At 38.7% G+C, this 25,285-nt stretch overlaps 1 protein-coding gene and 1 non-coding gene across 3 annotated transcripts in view; one reads left to right on the forward strand and one right to left on the reverse strand.

Annotated features, from left to right (window-relative positions):
* Positions 1-1,173: 1,173 nt before the first annotated feature.
* Positions 1,174-25,285, reverse strand: part of DERA (deoxyribose-phosphate aldolase) — a 240,106-nt gene continuing 215,994 nt past the window's right edge. Inside the window, exons 10-11 of one of the 2 annotated variants that reach the window (XR_012518583.1) lie at positions 24,657-24,728; positions 1,174-23,360 (exon numbers count right to left, since the gene is read on the reverse strand). The gene's annotated coding sequence lies outside the window, so the exon portion shown is untranslated. Of the gene's footprint in view, positions 24,729-25,285 lie in introns of both variants that reach the window. The other variant, XR_012518582.1, reaches the window with a different exon arrangement.
* LOC120360801 (U6 spliceosomal RNA) lies at positions 7,204-7,310 on the forward strand. The gene has a single exon (XR_005577220.2). It is a non-coding gene; the product is annotated as a U6 spliceosomal RNA (small nuclear RNA).

The following is a 25,285-nucleotide window of genomic DNA, read 5'->3' on the forward strand; positions in this document are numbered from 1 at the left end:
AAATATGTCACACACAGATGTTTAGAGTTTGTGCTACATACCAGCACCATGAGATATTTGGGTTTGTCAGGCTATGAGATGTACAAGAACAGAAACAATATTTGATTCTTCAAATTTAGCTAATAAGAATAGCTGGTTAATTTTAAGTAAAATCTGGAACAAAATATTATATAAATAGCATATTATGTGACATTCATTGTTTAATTATGTATTACTTATGTACATAATTAATTTTTTATTTCAGCTTTTACTTTATATTCAAGGGGTACATTTACCAGTTTGTTATATGGGTATATTGTGTGATGCTGAGATTTGTGGTATGATTGATCCCATCACCCACGTAGTGAACATATGTACTGCTATTTCTTTACATGAATTCTAAAGTCCATCCTTTGCACTCATTACTCCCCCAAGATTTTTTTTTTTTTTTTTGAGACGGAGTTTCGCTCTTGTTACCCAGGCTGGAGTGCAATGGCGCGATCTCGGCTCACCGCAACCTCCGCCTCCTGGGTTCAGGCAATTCTCCTGCCTCAGCCTCCGGAGTAGCTGGGATTACAGGCACGCGCCACCATGCTCAGCTAATTTTTTGCACCATTAGTAGAGTCGGGGTTTCACCATGTTGACCAGGATGGTCTCGATCTCTTGACCTCGTGATCCACCCGCCTCGGCCTCCCAAAGTGCTGGGATTACAGGCTTGAGCCACCGCGCCAGGCCAAGAATTTTTTTTAAAAATAAATCCAGGCTATGATGTTCAGATGTTAGTTTTAATAGTGAATACAGTGGTAAAAATGAAAAGGCTCACAAACAAGTTAAAGAAAATATTTAGGAGAGGAATGTTCTGTCAAAAGAATTCCAACCACATTGACAATAGTTCTTTGACAGCGGTTACTCCTGATAACCTACTGTCTAAGGCAGAGTTGCTGGAAAATGACTGACACATTTCATCAAAGCCTCCACTCAGCTGCCTTAGCCAACTGTCGCTGGTAAATGACTTAATCTTTGCTAAACTTTCATGCAGGAAAGCAGAGCAGTTGAAAATGCACCCACATATAGACCTGAAACTCTAATGAGATCATTTGACATTCTGATTGATACAAAATCTACATTGTGTTTTGACTTGCCTGCCATCATTGATATGGTGTATTTCCAGTTTGAAAGGTTCAAAAGTGATAGTTGTTTTACAGTGCATTCCAACTGCAACTGAGAATGAAGAAATGTGGAAATGAATGAGTTAATTGCAAGTTATTTGGTACAAGGTAAATTTTTAATCACATTTCATATGTATTATTTTTTTTCTTAGGGAAAGTAATTGGTTAGGAAGACAGAGGGATATAAATATTTTATGTAATCTCCTAAAAATAAAGAGAGTCATGTGGATTCTTTCATGAATGTGTGTTTATATGCCTTAGGTTGAGGGAATTTATTCATGAATGTTGAAATGCAAGATACAACATCTGCCTAAGTCAATTGTGGATAAGCCACCTCCACCCTAAGACACTCGTAACTTTCTGACCGGGATTTTAGATTGGCTTATATTTTATGGTAAACTCATGCTTTCCAAAAGTGTTAGTATGGCTGTGACTTTTTTCTGCTTAATGCTGATCTTTTCTACAAACCTACATAGCCTTTGTGAGCAGGGGTAGGAATCAAAATGAATTCTGGGAGCTTCCACTGTACTGCTAAGTCAGGTAAATCCTATTATAACATTTACATATAAGGTGGGCAGAGAGGTCCAGCATCTGCATTCGTGTGCATTCCTCCATTTCCATCACTGCTTGAAAAAGATAAATTGCTATTACCAGGAGAATTAAGAAGAAAAATGTTTGGCTTATGTCATCCAAAGCTCCTTTACCAGGAAAATCGGCCTAAGCTTGTAAGTTATCCAACATACTAAGGCTATGTGACCAAAAGCAACGACCCCCAAACTGCATTCTGACACTTACTGTTTTCCCTCTATTTTCCCTTCTATCTCTTAAGAAGACATCAGTCCATCTGTTTCCGATTTTTTACAATTAACCCTGCACGTTAGGTCTCTCTCTCTCTCTCTCTTTCATAATCTTAAAAACGGATTTTCTTTTAACTGGAAAATTTTATCTTGCCAGCAATCAGAGCTTGAATACAGACATCTACAACTTTCAGTCGAAAGTCTTAATACATAAAATTTGAATTGCTTCTAAATTTGGCAAAATGCCCTGCTTTCTCCAAATTCATAAGACAGATGAGACACAAAAGTGAGATAAATGATGGCGTCCTGCTATTTCAAATGCCATATTGATGTAGTCATTATTTGTGCCAATAAGGCTCACTGTCATCTAATTTTAACCTGTTTCTGTGTTAATTATGCTCATTTTTTTCTTTCCTCTCTTTTGATATTTTATGTTCTTCATTTCATGCAGTCTTAAGTTTTCGAGCAACTGAATCTTTCCAACAACTTACTGAGGCCTACTATGTGCAAAATACTGTACTTTTTCCTCTCAAGTAGGGCTTAGGGAATCTAAAAATATAAACCAGATATGCCTGATACATAATATGGGCTCCAGAAAATGTGCGAAGGAAGCAAAGGGGAAAGAAAAAGATGTCAGGAGAAAGACAGGAAGGAAAAATAAAAAGGGTCTAATAATTCACTTTAGGCAAGAAGATGTATATTCTATCTCACCATTCCGCTGTAATTTCTTCACCACAGATGTTATTACCTGATATTTTCTTGCTTATTTGTGTGTTTATTGTCTTTATCTTTAGCAAAATAATAAGGGCCATAAAAGAACAAACTTATTGGTCTTGCTTACACTCGTGAAAAAGTGTTTTTGCCTGGAACCTAGGAAATGCCAAAAAAAAAAAAAGTTTCAGTAAAGAATGAATGAATGAATGAATGAATGAATTCCCTGAGCTGAGAAGAGCAAGAACACTTTCTTTTCTCCGCATTCACCCCAATGTACAACCTTCCTTCAAGAACTGTTACTCCACAACAGTGAGGGTGCCGACTCTGGGTATATCTTGCTCACCCAGTGATCAACTGTTATGTGTAAAAAGGAAAATAAAAATAGAAGCTGAATTTGTGCCTGTTGAATGAAGAATTTTCTAACGAAATCCAGGCTGGAAGTTGATTGTCTTTGATTGGACTCCCCATAGCAGGTTGCATATATGATCTTTGCATCACCTTTTTAGCCCACTTCTCCACTCCTCCAATTTCATGCTTATTTAGGTTTCTCTCTTATTAAATCCTTCTTCATTTAGCTTGCAAAAGTTCTTCTACCTCTTCTTGACCCGGAAATGCTTTCTCTGCTTTCCTGAAGTCCTAGCTCTCTTATTTCCCACTTCGTTGTATGCCCTTTTTTCCACATACATTTGATTTACAGCAAACAGTAATCTATTTTCCCCTGGGAAAAGTTTGGTGGCCTCAGAGAGCACACTGCTAAAATAATGGAAAGTTCATAGTTGATTATTTATCTTTAATTGTAGTTCAAATACTCATGAAAAATCCTTTGCTCCTCTTTGCAATTAGGTGTAGTGATGAGAAAACCTTGTATATTACTCTCCAGTTATCTTTTAAAAACGCTCCTCTATTTGATGACAGTGTAATTGGCTCTTAATTTTATATTGCATAGGTAGATTAAAAAGAGGCAGCTTACCCATGAGACACCTAAATGAGTAGGTTAAAATAGTCATTTTTATGTTATGTATTTAACAAAATAAAAAATTAGTTTAAGGAGGAAAAAAAAGCAGATAAACGAATGAAGACTACCTGTCACCACAAATGAGTCTGGGGTCTCCTAATGACTTGTAAACAAACAGCTCTAAACCAAACAGCTAATGCCTTGAGCAATGTTCCTGACTCTGCAAATTCATTAATTGCAGCCTCCTTTGTGGTCTTATAGTGAAGAATAACTATTATTATTATTTTTTTCACTTAAATAAGATCCAATACCTCCCTGAAAACTGTCATTTGGTAAAAATATTGCTGTAGGGCAGGCCCCTACTAAGAAATGTAAGACATGTGCAATTCACACATCCTTGTGAAATGCAAGTGCCTGTGAACCCTGACAGGCTATAATTACTGGCAGGCAGAGTTGGCTGTCAGTAACTAGTATGATTTTAGTGGGGTAAAATGCTTCACACTTCAGATTTCTTCCTGAGTGGCCTCTTGCAGATCCCTGAGCTTGCCCTATTAGACATTTATATGTTTAGGTCAATGATTCTCAAGAGGGTGGAAGGAGGAAGAGATGCGGGCAGCGAAGGAGAAGGGGAATGTGAGAATCTTCGTGTAGTTTGGAAAACATAATACATTCATTGTTTCATTATGACTAGAACTGAATCTTTTAGTATTCTTATTCATAGCTTAGGAAACAAAGTGGAAAAGTATTGAAAGATCCCTAAGTTTTTCCATGTTTAATAATAATACCTTAGGTGAAAATTTGCCTTCTCCATGGTCCTTACAGTAAATGAAAGTGCCTAAGCACGAATTAGTTTCTCCACTTACTTTCTCCAACAGGATTCATCTAGCAGATCTTTGTGATAATTCTGAACATTGACAGAAAAATCAGATCTGTTCACATGTAGAACCCTCTTCCAGTCTTTCTGGGGTCCAAATGGGTCTTTCAGTGCATTACAGAGTGTTGACAAACGGTTGTGCGGGTCATACTGTGCACGCTTCCAGAGACTGCCATTCCAGCAGGTTACAAGAGTGGCTTCTTTTTATTGCCTTTCACCTCCTTTTCCTTCTCACCTTCCTCATCCAGATAAGATTCCATGATAATTACAATCACTCTCTAGCATACAACCTCACTTTTCTTGCCTACGCTGTCCACCTCGTGCTCATCTGGTTGCACCAGTTACTAAGTTGTTGTCTCTCAATTCCAAATCCCAGTCTTCTTTGCCCTGCTTTGTAATACCAGAGCTGGTTTCTGTAGCCATTTCTCCAGAATAAGCTCTGCCCATAGAGAATGATAGAGGGAAAGTGCAGGGCTAGAAGTGAAAGAAGAGACATTTCTGGTGCTGTGACTGGCATGCAGGCATGCAGTCTCCCTCTGCAGGCACTGCCTCCGTGCACCCCTGTCTAGTAGATAACCATCATTCACCTAGGTATTGTTGTTTATCTTAGATTTTTCTCTGTTCTAGTTGGTGGTATGGTTTCTGTCTTCTGACTGGACCTTGACAGACACACCTGGCTAAATCCCTGTGCTGGTAAACCAATTCTTGTCTACTCTGCACCTACAATCACAAAGATAAACAAGGTTGGAAAAAATATTCAATTCTCCTGGTTGTTTCACTTTAAATCTATCATCAGGAATAGCAAGCAACTCTTCTGCATATGCTGAACTCATTCACTCCTCTTCTTCTAGACCACAATTCACAACTTCTCATCTCTTCTCAAACCTCCAGTTCCTCTCTCCTGATGCCCTCTTAGCTGAGGACCCTGCTTCCTGCGTGATTGATAAAGTAGAAGCCATCAGAAAAGAATGTCCACACATTTCCACTGCCGTCCCTATCAATTTACTTGCATCTACATTCATTTTCCTTACCTTCCTTCATGACAATAGGTGAAGGGTGTTACTATTTGAGATCAAGATCAACACTGGAATGCCAGATCCCATCACTTACCATCATTCCAATGATTATCACTCCCTCTTATACATTGTGATATGTTTCTTTCCCTACTGGATCATTCCTATGAATATATAGCCTGTTTTAATATCTCTCATATTAAAAGAACCCACTCATGTTCCCATAGTTTCCTTCAAGTTACTACCCACTTCACAACTTCCCTTTATATCTAAACTTCTCCAAAATTTGGTCATGTTTGTTCTTCACGTCCTCTAGTCCCATTATCTCTTCAAATCACTCCATCCAATGTAACAACTCTGTCAAAGTCACCAGTTGGACTTAACGTTGCTGATTGATTGTCATTTTCAACTTCATTGAAATACCAATATTTGACCTATTCTGCCACTTTCTCTTTCCTGAAATACCTTCTCTTTTATTTAGGGAAACTTTATCTCTTAATTCTTTCCCTACCTCCATGGCCACCCTGTCAATAGTCTTTGTTGGTTTCTCCTAATCTCCTTCGCTTCTAAACACAGGAGTGCACTAAAGCTCGGTTCTTAGAGCTCTTTGCCTTTTTTTTTTAAGCTTCACTAATTCTCTAGGTGGTATTACAAATGCATGGCTTTAAATACCATCTACACACAGATGGCCCCAGAAATTTATATCTTCAATAATATTCCTGAACTTCAAACTTATATATCCTCACATGACCTCCTTACTTGGATGTCTAATCAGTCCAAAATCTAACTCTTTATTTTCCCCATCTCAAAATTGCCCTTCCTCCAATTTTCCCTTTCTCAGTACATGTCACTACTCAGGTGCACAAACCAAAAATCTTAGAGTCACCTTCTTTCATATCCAACCCATCAGCAAATTCTACTAGCTTTCAAAATATATCTAAAATCCAACTCCTTCTCAACACCTTTACTACTACTACTACTACTACCATTCTACAAAGACATGATCATTGCATACCTTATGATTACGGCAGCCTCTTAACAAGGGTCCCGACTTTTAGACTGTCTCCCATAACAGAGGCTGCTGACTAACATTCTCACTTTTTTATAATACGACTGAAGCTTTGTACAAGGCTGCTTATCTACACTACACCTCCCAGATTCCCTTTCAGTTAGATGTGGCTTTGTTTTCACCATTAAAATATGAGCAGAACATAAATGTGCCCACTTCTAAGCATATCTCCTCCAGAATCTCCTCTTTACGTGATGGACAACACTGAGATATAGTTTTAATCTTGCAAATGAAGACAATGCCCCATGAGGTAATAAGAAAACAACATAGAAAGAATCTGAGTCCCCGATTATTTATATGGCAGAGAGCTACCATCAGATAATTATGTGAGAAAGAAAAAAATTTCCATTGTGTTTCAAGCATTGTGTTTTATAGTTTCTTTATTTAGCTGCTATCCTTAACCTAATACAGAAAAAACTACCATATATGCAATGCTACCATTATAATACCTAAAATGTGACATTGGTTTATCATTAGGGCAACAGAAGGCTGTTAGAGATGAGAAACCCACAAATATTTGGCATACCCTGGCAAAACACCTGGTAAACTATTGCCTCAAACGATTTGGAAGGCAGACCACATGCCTACTGAAGTAGCAGGTCTAGGAAAATTTTCTAGAAAGAACAGCTCCTTGTGCTCACTTTGGCAGCACATTTACTAAAATTGGAAAGACGCAGAGAAGATTAGCATGACCCCTGCACAGGGAGTAGATGCAAATTCATGAAGCATTCCATATTTTTCAGCTTAGAGAAGTATATAAATAAATTGATGGAGCTGAAAAAACAACACAAGAACTTTGTGACGCATACACAAGTTTCAATAGCCAAATCGACAAAGCAGAAGAAAAGATATCAGAGATTGAAGATCAATTCAATGAAATAAAACAAGAAGGTAAGATTAGAGAAAAAAAGAGTAAAAAAATGAACGAAGCACTCAAGAAATATGTGATTATGTGAAAAGACCTAATCTATGTCTGATCGGCGTACCTGAGTGTGACGGACTTTATGAATCCAACCTGCAAAACACTCTTCAGGATATTATGCAGGAGAACTTCCCCAGCCTAGCAAGGCAGGCCAATATTCAAGTCCAGGAAATACAGAGAACACCACAAACATATTCCTCAAGAAGAGCAACCCCAAGGCACATAATTGTCAGATTCACCAGGGTTGAAATGAAGGAAAAATGCTAAGGGCAGCCAGAAAGAAAGGTCAGGTTACCCACAAAGGGAAGCCTATCAGACTCACAGCGGATTTCTCATCAGAAACCCTACAAGCCAGAAGAGTGGGAGCCGATATTCTACATCCTTAAAGAAATGAACTTTCAACCTAGAATTTCATATCCAGCCAAACTAAGCTTCAAAAGCAAAGAAGAAATAAAATCCTTTATGAACAAGGAATTGCTCAGAGATTTTGTCACCACCAGGCCTGCCTTAAAAAAGCTCCTGAAAGAAGCACTAAACATATAAAGGCATAACTAGTACCAGCCACTCCAAAAAAGTACCAAATGGTAAAGAACATCAACACAATGAAGAAACTGCCTCAACTAATGGGCAAAATAACCAGCTAGCATCAAAATGGCAGGATCAAATTCATACATAACAATATTAGCCTTAAATGTAAATGGGCTAAATGCCCCAATCAAAAGACACAGACTGGCAAATTGGATAAAATGTCAAAACCCATCAGTGTGGTATATCTAGGAAAGCCATCTCACATGCAAGGATACATATAGCTCAAAACAAAGGGATGGTGGAAGATTTACCAAGCAAATGGAGAGCAAAAAAAAAAAAAAAAAAAAAAAGCAGGCGTTGCAATCCTAGTCTCTGATAAAATAGACTTTAAACCAACAGAGATCAAAAGAGCCAAAGAAGGGCATTACATATGTAAAAGGATAAATGCAACAAGAAGAGCTAACTAGCCTAAATATATACGCACCAATACAGGAGCATTGAGAAACATAAAGCAAGTTCTTAATGATTTACAAAGAGACTTAGACTCCCACACAATAATAGTGGGAGACTTTAACACTCCACTGTCAATATTAGATCAATGAAACAGAAAATAAACCAGGACATCCAGGACTTGCACTCAGATCTGGACCAAGCAAACCTAATAGACATATACAGAACTTTCCACCCCAAATCCACAGAATATACATTATTCTCAGCACCACATCACACCTACTCTAAAGCTGACTACATAAATGGAAGTAATTCACTCCTCAGCAAATGCAGAAGAATGGAAATCATAACAAACAGTCTCTCAGGCCGCAGTGCAATAAAATTAGAACTTAGGATTAAAACTCAGCATTAAGAAACGAACTCAGAACTGCACAACTTCATGGAAACTGAACAATTGGCTCTTGAATGTTGACTGGATAAACAATGAAATGAAGGCAGAAATAAAGATATTCTTCAAAACCAAAGAAAATGAAGACACAATATACCAAAATCTATGGAACACATTTAAAGCAGTGTCTAGAGGAAAATTTATAGCAATAAATTCCCATATGAGAAGCAAGGAAAGATCTAAAATTGGCACCATATCACCAAAATTGAAAGAGCTAGAGCAGCAAGATCAAAAAAACTCATAACCAAGCAGATGTCAAGAAATAACAAAGATCAGAGCAGAACTGAAGGAGATAGAGACACGAAAAACCCTTCAAAAAAATTAATAAATCCAGGAGCTAGTTTTTTGAAAAGATGAACAAAATACACAGACCACCTGACAGATTAACAAAAAAGAAAAGAGAGAAGAATCAAATAGATGCAATAAAAAAATGATAAAGATGATATCACCACAAATTCCACAGAAATACAAACTACCATCAGAAATTACTACAAACAACTCTGTGCACATAAACTAGTAAACCTGCAAGAAATTGATGAATTTCTGGACACTTGTACCCTCCCAAGCCTAAACCAGGAAGAAGTAGAAACCCTGAATAGACCAATAACAAGGGGTGAATTTGAGGCAGGAAATAATAGCCTACCAACCAACAAAAGCCCAGGTCCAGATGAGTTCACAGCTGAATTTTTCCAGACATACAAAGAGGAGCTGGTATAACTCCTTCTGAAACTATTCCAAACAATCCAAAAAGAGGGAATCCTTCCCAAATCATTTTATGACACCAACATCATCCTGATACCAAAACTCAGCAGAGACTCAACAAAGAAAGAAAACTTCAGGCCAATATCCATGACGAACATAGATGCAAAAATCTTCAATCAAATGCTGGCAAACCGATTGCAACAGCACATCAAAAAACTTGTCCATCACGATCAAGTAGACTTCATCCTGGGGATGCAAGTCTGGTTCAACATATGCAAGTCTATAAATGTAATCCACCACATAAGCAGAACCAAAGACAAAAACCACATGATTATACCAATAGATGCAAAGAAGGCCTTCAACAAAATTAAACAGCCCTTTATGCTAAAAACTGTCAATAAACTAGGTATTGATGGAAGGCATCTCAAAATCATAAAAGCTATTCACAATAAACCTGCAGCCACTATCGTACTGAACTGGACGCATTCCCTTTGAAATCTGGCACTAGACAAGGATGCCCTCTCTCACCACTCCTATTCAATATACTATTGGAAGTTCTAACCAGAGCATTCAGGCAAGAAAAAGAAATAAAGGGCATTCAATTTAGGATACAGGGAAGTCAAATTGTCTCTATTTGCAGATGATATGATTGTATATTTAGAAGACCCCATCATCTCAGCCCAAAATCTCCTGAAACTGATAAGCAACTTCAGCAAAGTCTCAAGATACAAAATCAATGTGCAGAAATCACAAGCATTCCTATACACCAAAAACAGACTTAAAGAGAGCCAAATCAAGAACAAACTATCATTCACAATTGCTACAAAGAGAATAAAATACCTAGGAATATAACCAACAAAGGATGTAAAGGAGCCCTTCAAGGAGAACTACGACCACCACTCAAGGAAATAAGAGATGACACAAACAGATGGAAAAACATTCCATGTTCATGTTTAGGAAGAATCAATATTGTGAAAACAGCCATACTGCCCAACGTAATTTATACATTTAACGCTATCCCCATCAAGCTATCTATGACCCCTTTCACAGGAAAAAAAACACCTTAAACTTCATATGGAACCAAAAGAGAGCCCGCATAGCCAAGACAATCTTAAGCAAAAAGAACAAAGCTGGAGTCATCATGCTACTGGACTTAAACTATACTACAAGGTTACAGAAATCAAAACAGAATGGTACTGGTACCAAAATAGAGATATACACCAATAGAACAGAACAGAAGCCTCAGAGGCAATGCCACACATCTACACCCATCTGATCTTTGACAAACCTGACAAAAACAAGCAATGGAGAAAGGATTTCCTTTTTAATAAATGGTGTTGGGAAAACTGGCTAGCAGTGTGCAGAAAGCAGAAACTGGACCCTTTCCTGACACCTCACACTCAAATTAACTCCAGATGGATTAAAGATTTAAACATAAGACCTAACACCATAAAAACCCTAGAAGTAAACCTAGGCAAAACCAATAAGGACATAGGCATAGGCAAGGACTTCATGACTAAAACACCGAAAGCATTGGCAACAAAAGCCAAAATAGACAAATGGGATCTAATTAAACTCCAGAGCTTCTGCACAGCAAAGGAAACAGTAGTTAGGGTGAACTGGTAACCAACAGAATGGGAAAACATTTTTGCAATCTACCCATCTGACTAAGGGCTAATATCCAGAATCTACAAAGAACTAAAACAGATTTACAAGAAAAAAAAACAAACAAACTCATTCAAAAGTGGGCAAAGGATATGGACAGACACTTTTCAAAAGAAGACATACATGAGGCCAACAAACATATGAAGAAATGCTCATCATCACTGGTCTTTAGATAAATGCAAATCAAAACAACATTGAGATACCATCTCACTCCCGTTAAATGGCGATCATTAAAAAATCTGGAGACAACAGGTGCTGGAGAAGATGTGGAGAAATAGGAACACTTTTACACTGTTGGTGGGAGTGTAAATTAGTTCAACCATTGTGGAAGACAGTGTGGCAAATTTCTCAAGGATCTAGAACTAGAAATAACATTTACCCAGCAATTCCATTACTGGGTATATAATCAAAGGATTATAAATCGTTCTATTATAAAGACACAAGCATACGTATGTTCATTGCGGCATTGTTTACAATAGCAAAGACCTGGAACCAACCCAAATGCCCATAGATGATAGACTGGATAAGGAAAAGGTGGCACATATACACCATGGAATATTATGCAGCCATAAAAAACGATGAGTTCGTGTCCTTTGCAGGGACATGGATGAATCTGGAAACCATCATTCTCAGCAATCTGACAAAAGAACAGAAAATCAAACACCACATGTTCTCACTCATAGGCAGGTCTTGAACAATGAGAACACATGGACACAGGGAGGGGAGCATCACACACTGGGGTCTGCTGTAGGGGGGGATTTAGGGAGGGACAGCAGAAAGTAGGGAGTAGGGGAGGGGTAACATGGGGAGAAATGTCAGATACAGGTGGCAGGGATGGAGGCAGCAAACTACACTGCCATGTATTTACCTATGCAACAATACTGCATGTTCTGCACAAGTACCCCAAAATTACAATAAAATACATTTTAAAAAATAAAAATAAATAAATAAAAAAAAGAAAGAACAACTTCTTATTGCTTGCAAGTTATAATAAAGAAGTGATGAGGTCAGTTGAGAATTAGCCTGTTGGCAGGCAGAAATGGAAAACAATAGAAAGGATCCGGGTTTGAAGACTAAAAAAGCTTTCTGATCACAGAAGCCAAACTTTAAGGCTCTTATCTTGCCTTCTTATCCGAAGTCTACTGTTTCAGAGAGCTACTAAGGTCGCAAGTGGGTGGGTCATGGAGGTTCTTGAGGGGCAGCAAGGCAGAATGACATAAAACAAGTAAAAACACTAAGGCTAGGGGGAAAAAACCTTGGATTTTGCTACAGCCAAATGTGGCTGAGAATGAATACAGCAGAAACCTATCATGTTTTTGAGAAATGTATTTCCAAAGGAACCAAAGCCTGGTCTGCAAAACACCTGTGACTGAGCTTTAAAACAAATGTAGTATCATCAAATTTGTACCAGCAAGAAGCAGGCTGCAAAAGTGACACAGTCCCTACAGAGGATACTTCGGATATTTTCCAGGAAGAAAATAGACAGTAAACTCCTTCGAGAAAGCAGAACCAGGGTTAAATCAAGTAAGTTCAACTGCCAGATTAGGGCATTTAAGCAATTTCTACACAGCAGGACCCATCACTACATAAACCACTGACTTGTTTGTTCATTTGTTTGTTTCCAATAGAGAGTTTTTAATATGATTATCTTATCCTTAGTGCATGATTGTATATAGGGTGTGTTGTTGTATTTTTGTATCCTAGGAATATATCCAGATTTGATGGAGAAAATTGTTCATCACCCAGAGATTTTAGGCTCTGATCTAAATTCAAAACTTAGTGGGACTTAGGGTTGTCTTTTTTGAAGAGGGATTGTGTGTATTTTTACATAAAAAGAAAGGTACACAGATGTTTGGTGGCCAAAGGATCAGGCAGTAGTAGAAATAATTAGTTGTCCAATATAATCTGTTCTCCCCTTCTCCCATAGTCACGCAATCGGTCACCAGCTTTACTCCATTTCCTCGTCTCCCTGCCCTACTCATGTGACAAAGTTCATGACAACGGAGTATGAACCACGACTGAGACAGATCTTTTAAGAGACTGAGATTGCTCTTTGATACATCTTTTCTTCTTCTCGTCAGTCTGCTGCAATATAGAAATATGCCTTTAGCAATGCAGGTGATGACAATACTGAAAACTTGATAGAGAAACAAGATGGAAAAGCCTGAGCCCCTGAATAATCGAATGGAGTAGAATTGTGCACCAGCCTAGAACTTAGATTACTCTATGAGAAAGAAATGTACCTTTATCTTACATACGGAAGTACCTTTGTTATAGTAGTTCATATCAGTCTCCTAGAGCTGCCCTAACAACATACCACGCAGTGGGTGGCTTAAACCACAGAAATTTATTTTCTCACATTTATGGAGGGCAAAAGTCCACGATCAGGGTGCTGCTGTCAGGGTTGGTTTCTGGTAAGCCTCTCTTTCTGGCTCACAGACAACTGCACTTTTTCTTTGTCCTCACAGGGCCTTTCCTCTGTACCCACGTGTAAATCGCTCTACAGGTTCATCTTGCCTGCTGCCCAGAAAAGCTGATGAACTAAAAACAGCCGATTTTGCAACAGAGAAAGAGTTTAATAAACACAGAGCTAACTAAGCAGAAGGACTGGAGTTATCACTCAAATCAGCCTCCCTGAAAGCGAAGAGGCTAGGGATTTTTAAGGCTAGTTTGGCAGACAGGGGTTAGGGAATAGGGAGTGCTGATTGGTTGGGTCAGGGATAAAATCACAGAGAGTTGGAGCTTGTTCTCTTGCACTGAGCCAGTTTGTGGGTGAGAGCAACAAAGCTAGATGAGCCAGTTTATCAGTCTGGGTGGTGCCAGCTGGTCCATCAGAATTCAGGGTCTGAAAAATACCTTGAACACCAATCTTAGATTTTACAACAGTGATGTCATCTATTGAAACAATTGGGAAGATTGGGAATCTTGTGGCCTCTGGCTGCATGACTCCTGAGCCACAATTTCTAATGTATGACGAATTCATTAGTTTTGGCAAGAGTGGTCTGATCCTCCAGCAAGGAGGGGATTTGTTTTTGGGAAAGACTATCATCATCTTTGTTTCAAGTTAAACTATATTGGCTGGGTGCAGTGGCTCACATCTGTAATCCCAGCACTTCGGGAGGCCAAGGTGGGCAGATCACTTGAGGTCAATAGGTTGAGACCAGCCTGGCCAATATTAAAAATACAAAAATTAGCCAGGCGTGGTGGTGGGCACCTGTCATCCCAGCTCCTTGAGAGGCTGAGGCATGAGAATTGCTTGAACCCAGGAGGCGGAAGTTGCAGTGAGCTGAGATCATGCCAGGGCACTCCAGCCAGAGAAAGACTCCAACTCAAAAAAAGAAAAGAAGTTAAACTATAAATTAAACTCCTCTCATAGTTACCTTGGCCTATGCCCAGGAAAGCACAAAGGCAGCTCAAAGGTTGGAAGCAAGATGGGATTGATCAAGTCAGATTTCTTTCACTGCCATGATTTTCCTATGTCAGATTTTTCTGACTGTAATAGTCTTTGCAAAGGTGGTTTCACATGCAGAGACAAAGAAAGAGGAGGGAGGGAGATTGAGATCTGGTGTCTCTTTCTCTTCTTGTAAGAACATCAGTCATATCCGATTAGGGCCCAGCCTTAGGACATCACTTAACCTCAAGTACCTTCTAAAAGATCCTATCTCCAAATATAATGATGTTACGGGTTAGGACTTCAGCATATGAATTTTGGGGAGATAAAAGTGTCCACAACAACCCTAAAACTATAGTCTGTTTCCCATTTCCACAGTTTTCATACTGTTCTTTTTAAAATGTTAGATTAACTCATTATTTGGCTGGAAACTCTCCAAAGACTTCTCCTTTTACTCCATGAAAGCCAAAACCTTACAATGCCCTCCCTCAATGTGATCCCACCCTATGTCGATTATCCTCTCTGTTGGTGTCTGCTGCCATCATGCCCTTGATCCTTCCACTTCAGCTAATTGGGACTCCTTGGTATCCTTTGCATGTACACTAACCCCTATACTTTCTGCTGTTCTGTATACTGAATCTCATTTTACTCCCATATCCACATTGCTGGTTCTTCTGTTTCCTTAACGTCTTTGGACAAATATTATTTAATGAGAGAAACTTTCCATGACTATCCTGCAGAAAATAACAACTCCCCACTGCAAACTCTCCCTCTACCCCTTCCCTGTTTTATTTATATTTATTCACATATTCACTCTCTCTTCCCAATAAAATATAGGCTTTATGAAAGCAGGACCTTTGTGTTGCTCACTGTTGTATACCAATATCTAAAACAGATCTTTCACATGGTAGGTATGAAATTTAGACATGGAAAATGTGGCTCGAATGAACATGCGACTGGACATCCTATAGAAGATGGATTGAGAGATGCAAAAACTGTCAACAGGTATCATCTGGTGGAGGGGTCTAAAATGACTCCCAAGTTTATGGCTTAGATTGGGTTGGTGAAATGGTAAGCCAAGATAGAGAACACAGGACGTGGAACAGGACTCAAGGTGTTCAGTTCAGTATTAAATATAATGGGTTTGAGACGGCAGCAGGAGTTGAATTATATTTGGACCTAGGCACTGATGTGAGTAACCTCTATCTACATATGACTGTATTTGAAGTCCTGAAAGTGGATTATCTCCCCATGAGAAAAAGTGTCACGAGAAGATCAATAATATGTCTTCAGAAACTCCAGCTGCTTACTGATGATGGGCCAAATGAATGGCATTCCTTGTGTCTGAAGATACCTTACTGGGACGATTACATTTATTTTATATCCAACTCTAACGCTGAAACTTTGATAGTTCTCTTCGATGGACAGCATCCCAGTAAGCTCATACTATGCTGTCAACTTTTATGCTGGCTACAAAGAAAAACAAATGTAGTATCAGAAGAAATGACAGCGTTTCACACAGGTATTTCGTTGTCGGTCAAGAGCCCATTTCCTGGGGGAGGGACGGTGGGGTGGGGAGGTGGGAAGAGATAGCATGGGGAGAAATGACAGATACAGGCGAGGGGACGGAAGGCAGAAAACCACACTGCCATGTGTGTACCTATGCAACAATCTTGCATGTTCTTCACATGTACCCCAAAACATAAAACGCAATTTTAAAAAAAAAAAAGAGCCCATTTCCCAGAGGTGAACCTTCTGTTTTCCAAGGGACTGTCAAAAAAAGGTGACTGTCCTCCAATGGCTTTCATGAGGCAGGAGGCACTAGGTCTTCAGTGACAGCTCAGTTTGCCAATTCCTACTCTAAATAGACCTAAGTCTTTGGTCTTTAGCAGAAGCTGGGCTTACAATCTCTTTAGTAAGCCTGCAGAATTGTGTACTGAATTTTGTAATATCAGTGCATCTCCTGTTCCCGCTGCTCACCTGCCCTCCTTCTCTCTCCTGGTATGGATTTTTGATGTTGTTGACACCAGACTAGCTCCAGGAATGAACAAGTCACTCAGAACTGCACAAGAATAAAATTTCAGCCTTCTAAACTAGTTAATATGTGAAGTTCTATTTTCCTAGAAGACATGGATTTTGAAGGATGTGGCACTGGGGCTAAAAGCTGCCCACCTGCCTCCATAAAGAGCTGTGAATGAAGTCAGTAAAGGAGGTGGAATGAGGAGACGAAAAGAGAATTGGTCTTGTTTGCATCATTTTAGCCTCCAGATCAAGGGATATATGAAGTTAGTTCTAGCTTGACTTTTCACAGCTCCCCAAGCCAATAAACTCCTTTTACCTGCCTAAGCCAACTCGAGTTGGGTTTTCTGTCATTCACAGATCTAAGAGCCTAACTATCATAGATAATATAGAGTTAAGATATATCCTCAAGAAGAAAAGGCCAGACCACAACCACAGATGACCTGTGGGAAGACAGAAAATCCACATCATTCACATAACCCCATCTGTGTCAGTGTTAACACAAATGCTGAATCTGGCCCTCAGTTTCATTAGGGTCAAGTTGGTAGAGGAAGTCCACTTTATTGTTTTCAGGCACAATTAGGACTTGCAAATCTGCCCCCATCTAGTAAAGGTGAGATCTATCTGAATCTCACAATCTCAGGGAGCACAAAATCAGGACTGTCTTGGAGACTGCAAGACAATTTAAATCAGATTGTCCAGCTCTAAACTGCTCCTTAGGATAGGTTATAACTATGAGCGATGTCATTGCAATTCTAGAACCTAGGTTTATTTAAGTAAACCTAATAAACTTGTCCCCACGTTTCCTGTTCTCCAGCTTGTGGGTTTGATTAGTGTCATCATCAATTCATCAATGATCTGGATTCAAAAAGACTTTTATCTCAAGATTTTCCACCCTTAGCCTCCTCCCTTTTAGGCAGAATCTTAATGAAATGCGTTAATTAAATAAGCTTCTGAAATAATTCTATTACCTTTTTACACCAATCAATGAATAGCAGGTCAACTGAAATTTTACTCGATCCACCTGGCAAACTACTGGAAGAGGTAACTGTTTTTGTTGTTTGTTTGTTTTTTGAAGGGAATAGGAGCTGGCACTGCCTACACAAACCTTGTTCTTTTCATCCTCTGACAAGGATTCCCGGAGGAAGATCCTGTGGGACACTATCTGTCCCAGCAGGAAAACAAACAAAAGCCCATTCCGCTTTTGAAGTTTATCACTTTTAAAATATTGCTATTATGATGATAAGCCCTTTTGAGATTGACTTTTTTCATGGATATTCTGATAATGTTCAAGTCGAAAGCAAAACAAAGTCACCTTTGGATTTTTTTTTTTTGGCATTTGAATTGTAATTTACTGAAAACTGAACATCTCATTAGCATGGAAAGAGGAGATCAATAAAGTAGGCTGGCATTTAGCCCTAAAATCTGTATTACTGGGCATAGTACGACCATCTCCACAATGCAGGCTGTCTAAACTTTAGCACTTCGTTACACAGGGTCCCAAGTATGGTCTTAAGGTACTTCCAGTGTTTCTTCCTCCACACCTGCTTTCTAGAAAAATGCACCTTATGGCTCAGACTGCTGAGAAAATGCTCATTGTATCTCCGAACCCTCATAGCCAATTTGGAACTAAAAGATAATGCTTTTGGAGGACGTTGGTAGAGACAAGATTTCTTGTTTCTATGGGATTCTAAGTAGGATATTCCTAGCCTTTTCCTAATAAGCGATAATCAGCAGACTCAAGGTAGTTATCTTACACATTCAAAAAATAGTTGTTGGGGATCCACAATGGCACAGGTGTTCCTTAGCCCTTATCCTCTAGGAAGACCATCTAGAGTTGTGTTATTGACTGAATATTTATTCACCATTATAAAGACTGCTTTGGTCTTGATATCAGAGAAATATGTTTCACCCTATTTCCATACAGCCCATACAGTATAATATCTTCATGTAAGTTGCAAATGCCAGTGGCAGTGGATCTGAGTAGACAATTCATAGAAGAAAAAAATGAACAGCCAAAAAAATTTTTAAATCATATGGGAAAAAAAATGTTCAGCCTCATGACTAGGAAATAATATCTAACTTTAAATATCTGTAAAATATAACCCAATTTAGTTTTTAAGAGAGGAAAAGCTTAACTCCTGTAGAGCTCTTCAGAATCACCTGTAACTCTTTCTAAATCTTATTCCACTTTGGGTCCATGAGTGCAGAGCATAAATGGAGCATCTTGCCATTTCACAGGGTGAAATGTCCTTTGGAAACGATGCCACAGACATGGAACATATCCCTTCCTTAATTTCCATATCAAGAACAGACTTTCCAAAGGTTTATGGTGACAGAGAGGTTGACTATTTTTTCTACTTCCTTTAGAAAGTGCTAGCCGCTCTCTTTCAGAATTCCTCTCCTCAGACTTGCCCGCACCCCCACCTCCTCATCTCCTACCCACATCAAAAACTCAAGTTTCTCATTTATCCTGCAGTTTTCTACCCCCTAGTTAGCTCAAGGCATCCTGAGTCACTGATATTTTCCCCTAAATAATAAATCTCTATTCCGTGTTCCACCTCAGTACAGAAAAACTGAACTTATAGAAACTTTGAAATTCCCTGCCTTGCTCTTCTCTTGATTCCAAAAGTTTCTCTGAGAGGAATGGAGTAGTTTAGATATTTGTTTTCTCATTATTTTGAATTATGCTATCTTCTTTAAAAAGCATAAATTGCTGTAATCATTTTTTGTTTCAAATAACACTTTTTCTCCTTTGTATTAACTAAGGTTTCACAATACTCAATGCCAGTCAGAGTACAGTGAGAGAGTCACATTCACACATTGCTACCAGCAGTGCAAATTGGTAAAAATTTGCTGAAGAATAATATAAAAATAGCATTAAAATCAAGACATTTTAAGACTCTACACTTTTGAGCCTAGTCATTCCACTTCTAGAAAATTATAAAAAGAAATAACAATTTAGTGGCTGGGCATGGTGGCTCATGCCTGTAATCCCAGCACTTTGGGAGGCTGAGGTGGGCAGATCACTTGAGATCAGGAGTTTGAGACCAGCCTGGCCAACACAGTAAAACCCCATCTCTACTAAAGATACAAAAAAATTAGCTGGGTATGGTGGAGACTGAGGCAGGATATTCACTTGAACCTGGGAGGTGGAGGCTGCAGTGAGCTGAGATCATGTTAGTACACTCCAGCCTGGGCAACACAAGTCTCCATCTCAAAAAATAAATAAATAAATAAATAAATAAGTAAAAATTTACTAATTAAGTTTTATATGTAAGGGTGTTCCTTGCAGTATTATTTATAATGAAGAATTAAAAGACCAATGATAAGAGAATAAGTAAATAAATCATGATATATTCAATAGGCAGCCATTAGGAAAATTTTGTTTTAGGCAAGGGGAAGGCATGCAAAAGTGTATTATTCTTATTACTGAACTTTAAGCTCTCTAAAAACATGATAAATTATGACTAATTTATATGTGTACCTCCTAAAGTTTCAGCCCAGTGTCTGTGCTATGGTTTAAATGTGTCCTCAGAGCTGAAGGGTTGAAAACTTAATCTCCATTGCAACCTTGTTGAGAAGCGGTATTTCTTGTGTGGGTGTGTTTATGTGTGTACACACGTGTGTCAGGGTCTCTGTCACCTAGGCTAGAGTGCAGTGGCACAGTCTTGGGTTGCTGTAACCTCTGCCTCCTAGGTTCAGGTGATCTCCCACCTTACCCTTCTGAGTAGGGTGGACTACAGGCATGTGCCACCACACCTGGATTTTTTTTTTTTTTTTAAGACAGTGTTTTGCCATGTTGCCTAGGCTGGTCTCAAACGCCTGGGTTCAAGCAATCCACCTGCCTTGGCCTCCCAAAATGCTGGGATTACAGGTATGAGCCACCGTGCCTGACAAGAGATGGAATTTTTAAGAGACAATTAGGTCATGAGGTTCGGCCCTCATGAATGGATTAATGCCATTATCGAGGACATGGATTAGTTATCTCAGTAGTGAGTTCCTGATTAAAGGACGAGTTTGGCCCCTTCTTTCTTTCTCAAGCTTGCTCTCTTGCCCTTCCGCCCTCCCTCATGGGATGATGCAGCAAGAAGGCCCTTACCAGATATAACCCCTCAGTCTTGGATTTCCCAGCCTCCAAAACCACAAAACAAATAAATTTATTTTCTTTCTAAATTATCCAGTCTCAGGTGTTCTGTTATAGCAGCAGAAAACAAAACAAGACAGCCTGTCACGTGCTAAGTGTGCAATAAATATTTGTTGGATGATGAATGAATAGATGAACTAACAAGTGAATTTCGGCTTTGTAAATGAGTGCCCTTCCTTTTCCTCTAATGCTTTGCGGCTTTGTGATTCTGCATGGGCTCCTCTCTTTCAGAGTATACAATTTAGAAGGAAAGACACAATAGACACAGATAACAATGGTGAACAAAACAAGACTCTTCTAAAAGAGATACTGAATAATGTTCATCCTATGGAGACGTGGAGGGAAAGAAATACATGTTCTGCTGAGCACTCATAAACTCTTTTCATGGCTTGGATTAACAGACCCAAGTATATTACTAACTGCCTTTCAACATTTATGTAGTATTCATGATCAGAGGGCAGCACACTTTTCCAAAATCGTAAAAAACATCTTCCACCCACTCTCCCACACTCTCCAACAGTTCAGGGAGACTAACAGGTAGATAATCTGTGCAAAGAACTCAGACTTAGGTCCACTGGCCCACACAGGCTCTTCTTTCATTTAGCTGTTAGTCTTGAAACAAAGTTTCCTACAAAGCAAAGTCCTCCTAAAACCACCTGGTTAAATATCCTCCAAAATAATACATTCAGAAAGAAACATTTCCATAATTAAAGCTGTTGTTATAAGGAGAGATCGAAATAAAAGACAGACACTGTATATCTATGTATGTACTATGGCTCATTGGAGAGCCATAAACTATAATGAGATCTAATTATTTCACCTCCCCCCCAAATCAGTTCTTCTTCTTCCTTCGGTGCAATATTGTCCCCATTGACAATGAATGGTCTGCACTATTCCTGTGGTAGGGGAAAATAATTTAAAGTGCAGTGTTCTTAACATGTGGTGCTGGATCAGAAGGATTATCTTTATACATAAGATTCACAGCGTATATAAAAGGCAGCACATTTTTTTTTTCTTAAGCATTGGTTCAATCAGTTTATTATTCTTTTCCTAATAAGGACTATTTCTTTGGAACTTTGACGGAGGGAAAGAGAAGTAAAATTTAAAAAGAAACAACACTTTGATAACAGAAAAACAACAAATGATTAAATTAGAGATAAAATCCACCAGCTATTCTAGCACTCCTGACATTCCTTTGATAGATTGCTATTGGCAATTCTAAACATAGTGGCTTGCGTTTCTCTCATGCCCCCCTCCCTACTTTTGCTCTCAATCATTCATTCTGCATATAACATACACAGCCACATATCTATATCACTGAGAAAGGATCAATCATTTTTTTCCCTATGCTGCTGAGGCATACAATATTTATCACAGGTTATAGAAAAGAAGAAAAGAAAATCTAAGAATATTCCCTTCAGCTGTATTTCTGTTGTGGAACCAAGAGCATCCCAGTCCTCAGTTTTGCTTAGTTGTCAACTCAGTCCAGCACAATCTGCAGTGCAACGAGGCTGGTAAACTTAGGTGCCCACTGGCCATTGCAAAGAAAAACAGCCCTGGTTATTGGTGATCTTCCTCACTATATTAAACACAACTCCCATTAGGCAAACTCCCTTGCATTTCTTCAAACCTCTCAATACCTTGTAAATCAAATATTTATCAACTGAGAACCTCTTTTCTAGCTGTCTGTTGTTTCAGCTCTGACAAAGTTGGCCACTGGCCAGTTGGTAAAGAAACCTGTGAAAGGAAATCAGCCACAAGAAAAAAGAAAACTCTATTTCATTTTTATTTCACAGAAACAAACTGCCAACAAATCTTCCCCTCACCCCTTTTTTTTTTTTAACTTACTCTTGTGAAAAAGCTTTCCTGGAATGAGTATGGCTTGACCACTCACTTACCCAACAAATATTTACTGAACATTCATCAGCTGAGTCCATATGACCTTGGATCCTTGCAATTCATATTAAAAAGTCGCTAAACTACTATTAAAATAGACATCGTGACTAATATGCAGCTCATAGAAGTACTTGCATACAAGTATGTGTGTAATAAGACGCTGTAATTTACAAAGGTAAATTGGCTTTAGTTTGACAGTGTGCTTAAGAAGAGTAGATGGAACTGTTTATGGGAACTTGCTAAAGGAGACAGGCCCTAAAACCTGACTTAAAACAGGAGAAGGAATCCATATGGTGAGTGGGTGGAGGGAGGTGACAAATCTACATGAAGGCACAATTGGCATATTTCCAGAAAAGTAATTGCTCCCACAGAATTACTATGTAGATGGACCACATTTAAAATAAGTCAGAACCATTTTCATTACTGTTCTATAACCAAATATGTAGACAGTAGACTAACATAATACTATCAATGGTTATCTACAAAAAATTAATGTCTTTGTCCGTTTTATGCTGCCGTAAAAAAAATACCACAGACTGGGTAACTTATAAAGAAAATAAATTTCTCACAGTTCTGGAGGCTGGGAAGTCCAATGTCAAGCTGCTGGCATCTGGCCTTCTTGCTGCATCATTTCACAGAAGAAGGCAGAAGGGAAAGAGAGAGAGAGAGAGCACAAGATACAATAGAACTTGCAGCCTCAAGCCCTTTATAATCAGCATTAATCCATTCATGATGGTCGATCCATCATGACCTAAACACCTCCCATTAGGCCCCACCTCCCTATACTGTTGCAGTAGGAATTAAGTTTTCAATTCATGCTTTTTGGGGCCACAGTTAAATCATAGCAATCAATAAAATTAAATATCATGCATAATCTGCAGCCACTGTAGTGACTTACTGATTTTCAAAAGAAAATACTCAACACAGCAAACACAAATTTGGTTAACCAAGACCAAAGTTTGTTCTAAACTCTGGGTATACAACAGAATCAACAGAATGACAAGTGACAATTTAAAAATATATACCTGCCCAGGGCCCATCACTGGAGTTTCTGATCCAGTGGATCCTAGGGAAGGGCATCAGCGTTTTTCAGAAGCCCTGCAGGTGATCTTACTTTCCACTACAGTTGTAAACTATGGCTCAGCTGATAATTATGCTGATAATTTCTTATTGCAACCAGGTTCTCACAGTAACTGGTTTTGGCTTATTCCGTAAGTATGCCCACCTGATGTTTTGCAAGCCAGTTCTTTAGCTTACCACGCATTTTCCACTTTCAGAACCTAAATTTCCTCTTTGGAAGAAGTAAAAAGTGATCACTCTACTTCCAGGCCCTATAGCTAATGATTTCTGCATGCTTGCACTAGTTTCTTTCATATAATACAAACATAAGAACTCCCATGCGGAGTAAAGCTGCAACACTACCAGCAAAAACCTAATGGCAATCACAAGATCAAGAATTTTAAGTAAACGATGGTGCCAATTTATCTCAGGGGTCGGGGTGTGTGTGTGTGTGTGTGTGAAAAGAAAGAAGGTATGTTCTGTTCTCGGCTCTCAAATCCGGTACCTACACAGTACCAGGCATCTTCCTGGGGCACTGGGTACAGAGTGGTAAGCATCACATCAGAAACCTTGCTTTATGTGTCTTACAGTGTAGCAGAAAGGGCAGAAAATAAGTAAGAATGCAGCATATTGTGGTTCATATAGTAAGTTCTAGGAAGAAAATCAAGAAAATGCAGTGATAGAGAAAGGACAAATATTTTTCTCAAATAAGAGAGTCCGAGACGGTCTTTTTAAAGTCATGACATTTAACATTTCAGCTTTCAGCTGAGACCTTAAAGGAAAGGTATGGTTGCCATATGAAGAAGAAGAGGAAAATGTTTCTGGCATGTCAGAAAACTCAGGGCTAAAGAGAACTTACCCATCTTAGGCCATCTGTAAAATCATGAAACTGGGCTGCACGGTTTCAAATGAGACTTCTTGCTCAAAAATTCTATAAAGAAAATTCTATATTTAGTGAGTAAGGAGGTAGATGAAACACATTAAGCAAAGCATTTTATCTCAGTTTGATAGACACACTAAAGTTAGAGACGGGAAAGATCTGTTTGTCTAATTCCAATTCTACCGATTGGTTTAATGACCCAGAAATAAGGTTACTCACCTCTTCATATTAGTATAACCAGGAACTTCTACTCACAGATGATCAATATGGCATTTCTTGAAAACATCACTTTAAAAGGGAAAGCTTAATGGACAAAAATACATAAATGTATAATGTAAAAAGAAGACAGGAATCAATTATTCTCATTAGTCAACAAGACAGAATAAGAACTAATGGCTTTTAAGCTGTAGTAGGGAAAGCTTGGGTTAAATAGAGCAGAACCTCACTAATTCTCACTTCAATAATTTCCAAACCCTATAATTTCCAGAAAGAAAACTGGTAGTCAAAGCATATTTCAATAAGCATTTAATAGTACAAAGGTAGATGGAGAGATCTTGTGCATTAGGATCTACTATTCCTCAAATTATTCTACAAGAATGTTTGCTAGG

Source organism: Saimiri boliviensis, chromosome 7 (genome assembly GCF_048565385.1).
Source record: "Saimiri boliviensis isolate mSaiBol1 chromosome 7, mSaiBol1.pri, whole genome shotgun sequence".
In the NCBI taxonomy this organism is placed as follows: domain Eukaryota; kingdom Metazoa; phylum Chordata; class Mammalia; order Primates; family Cebidae; genus Saimiri; species Saimiri boliviensis.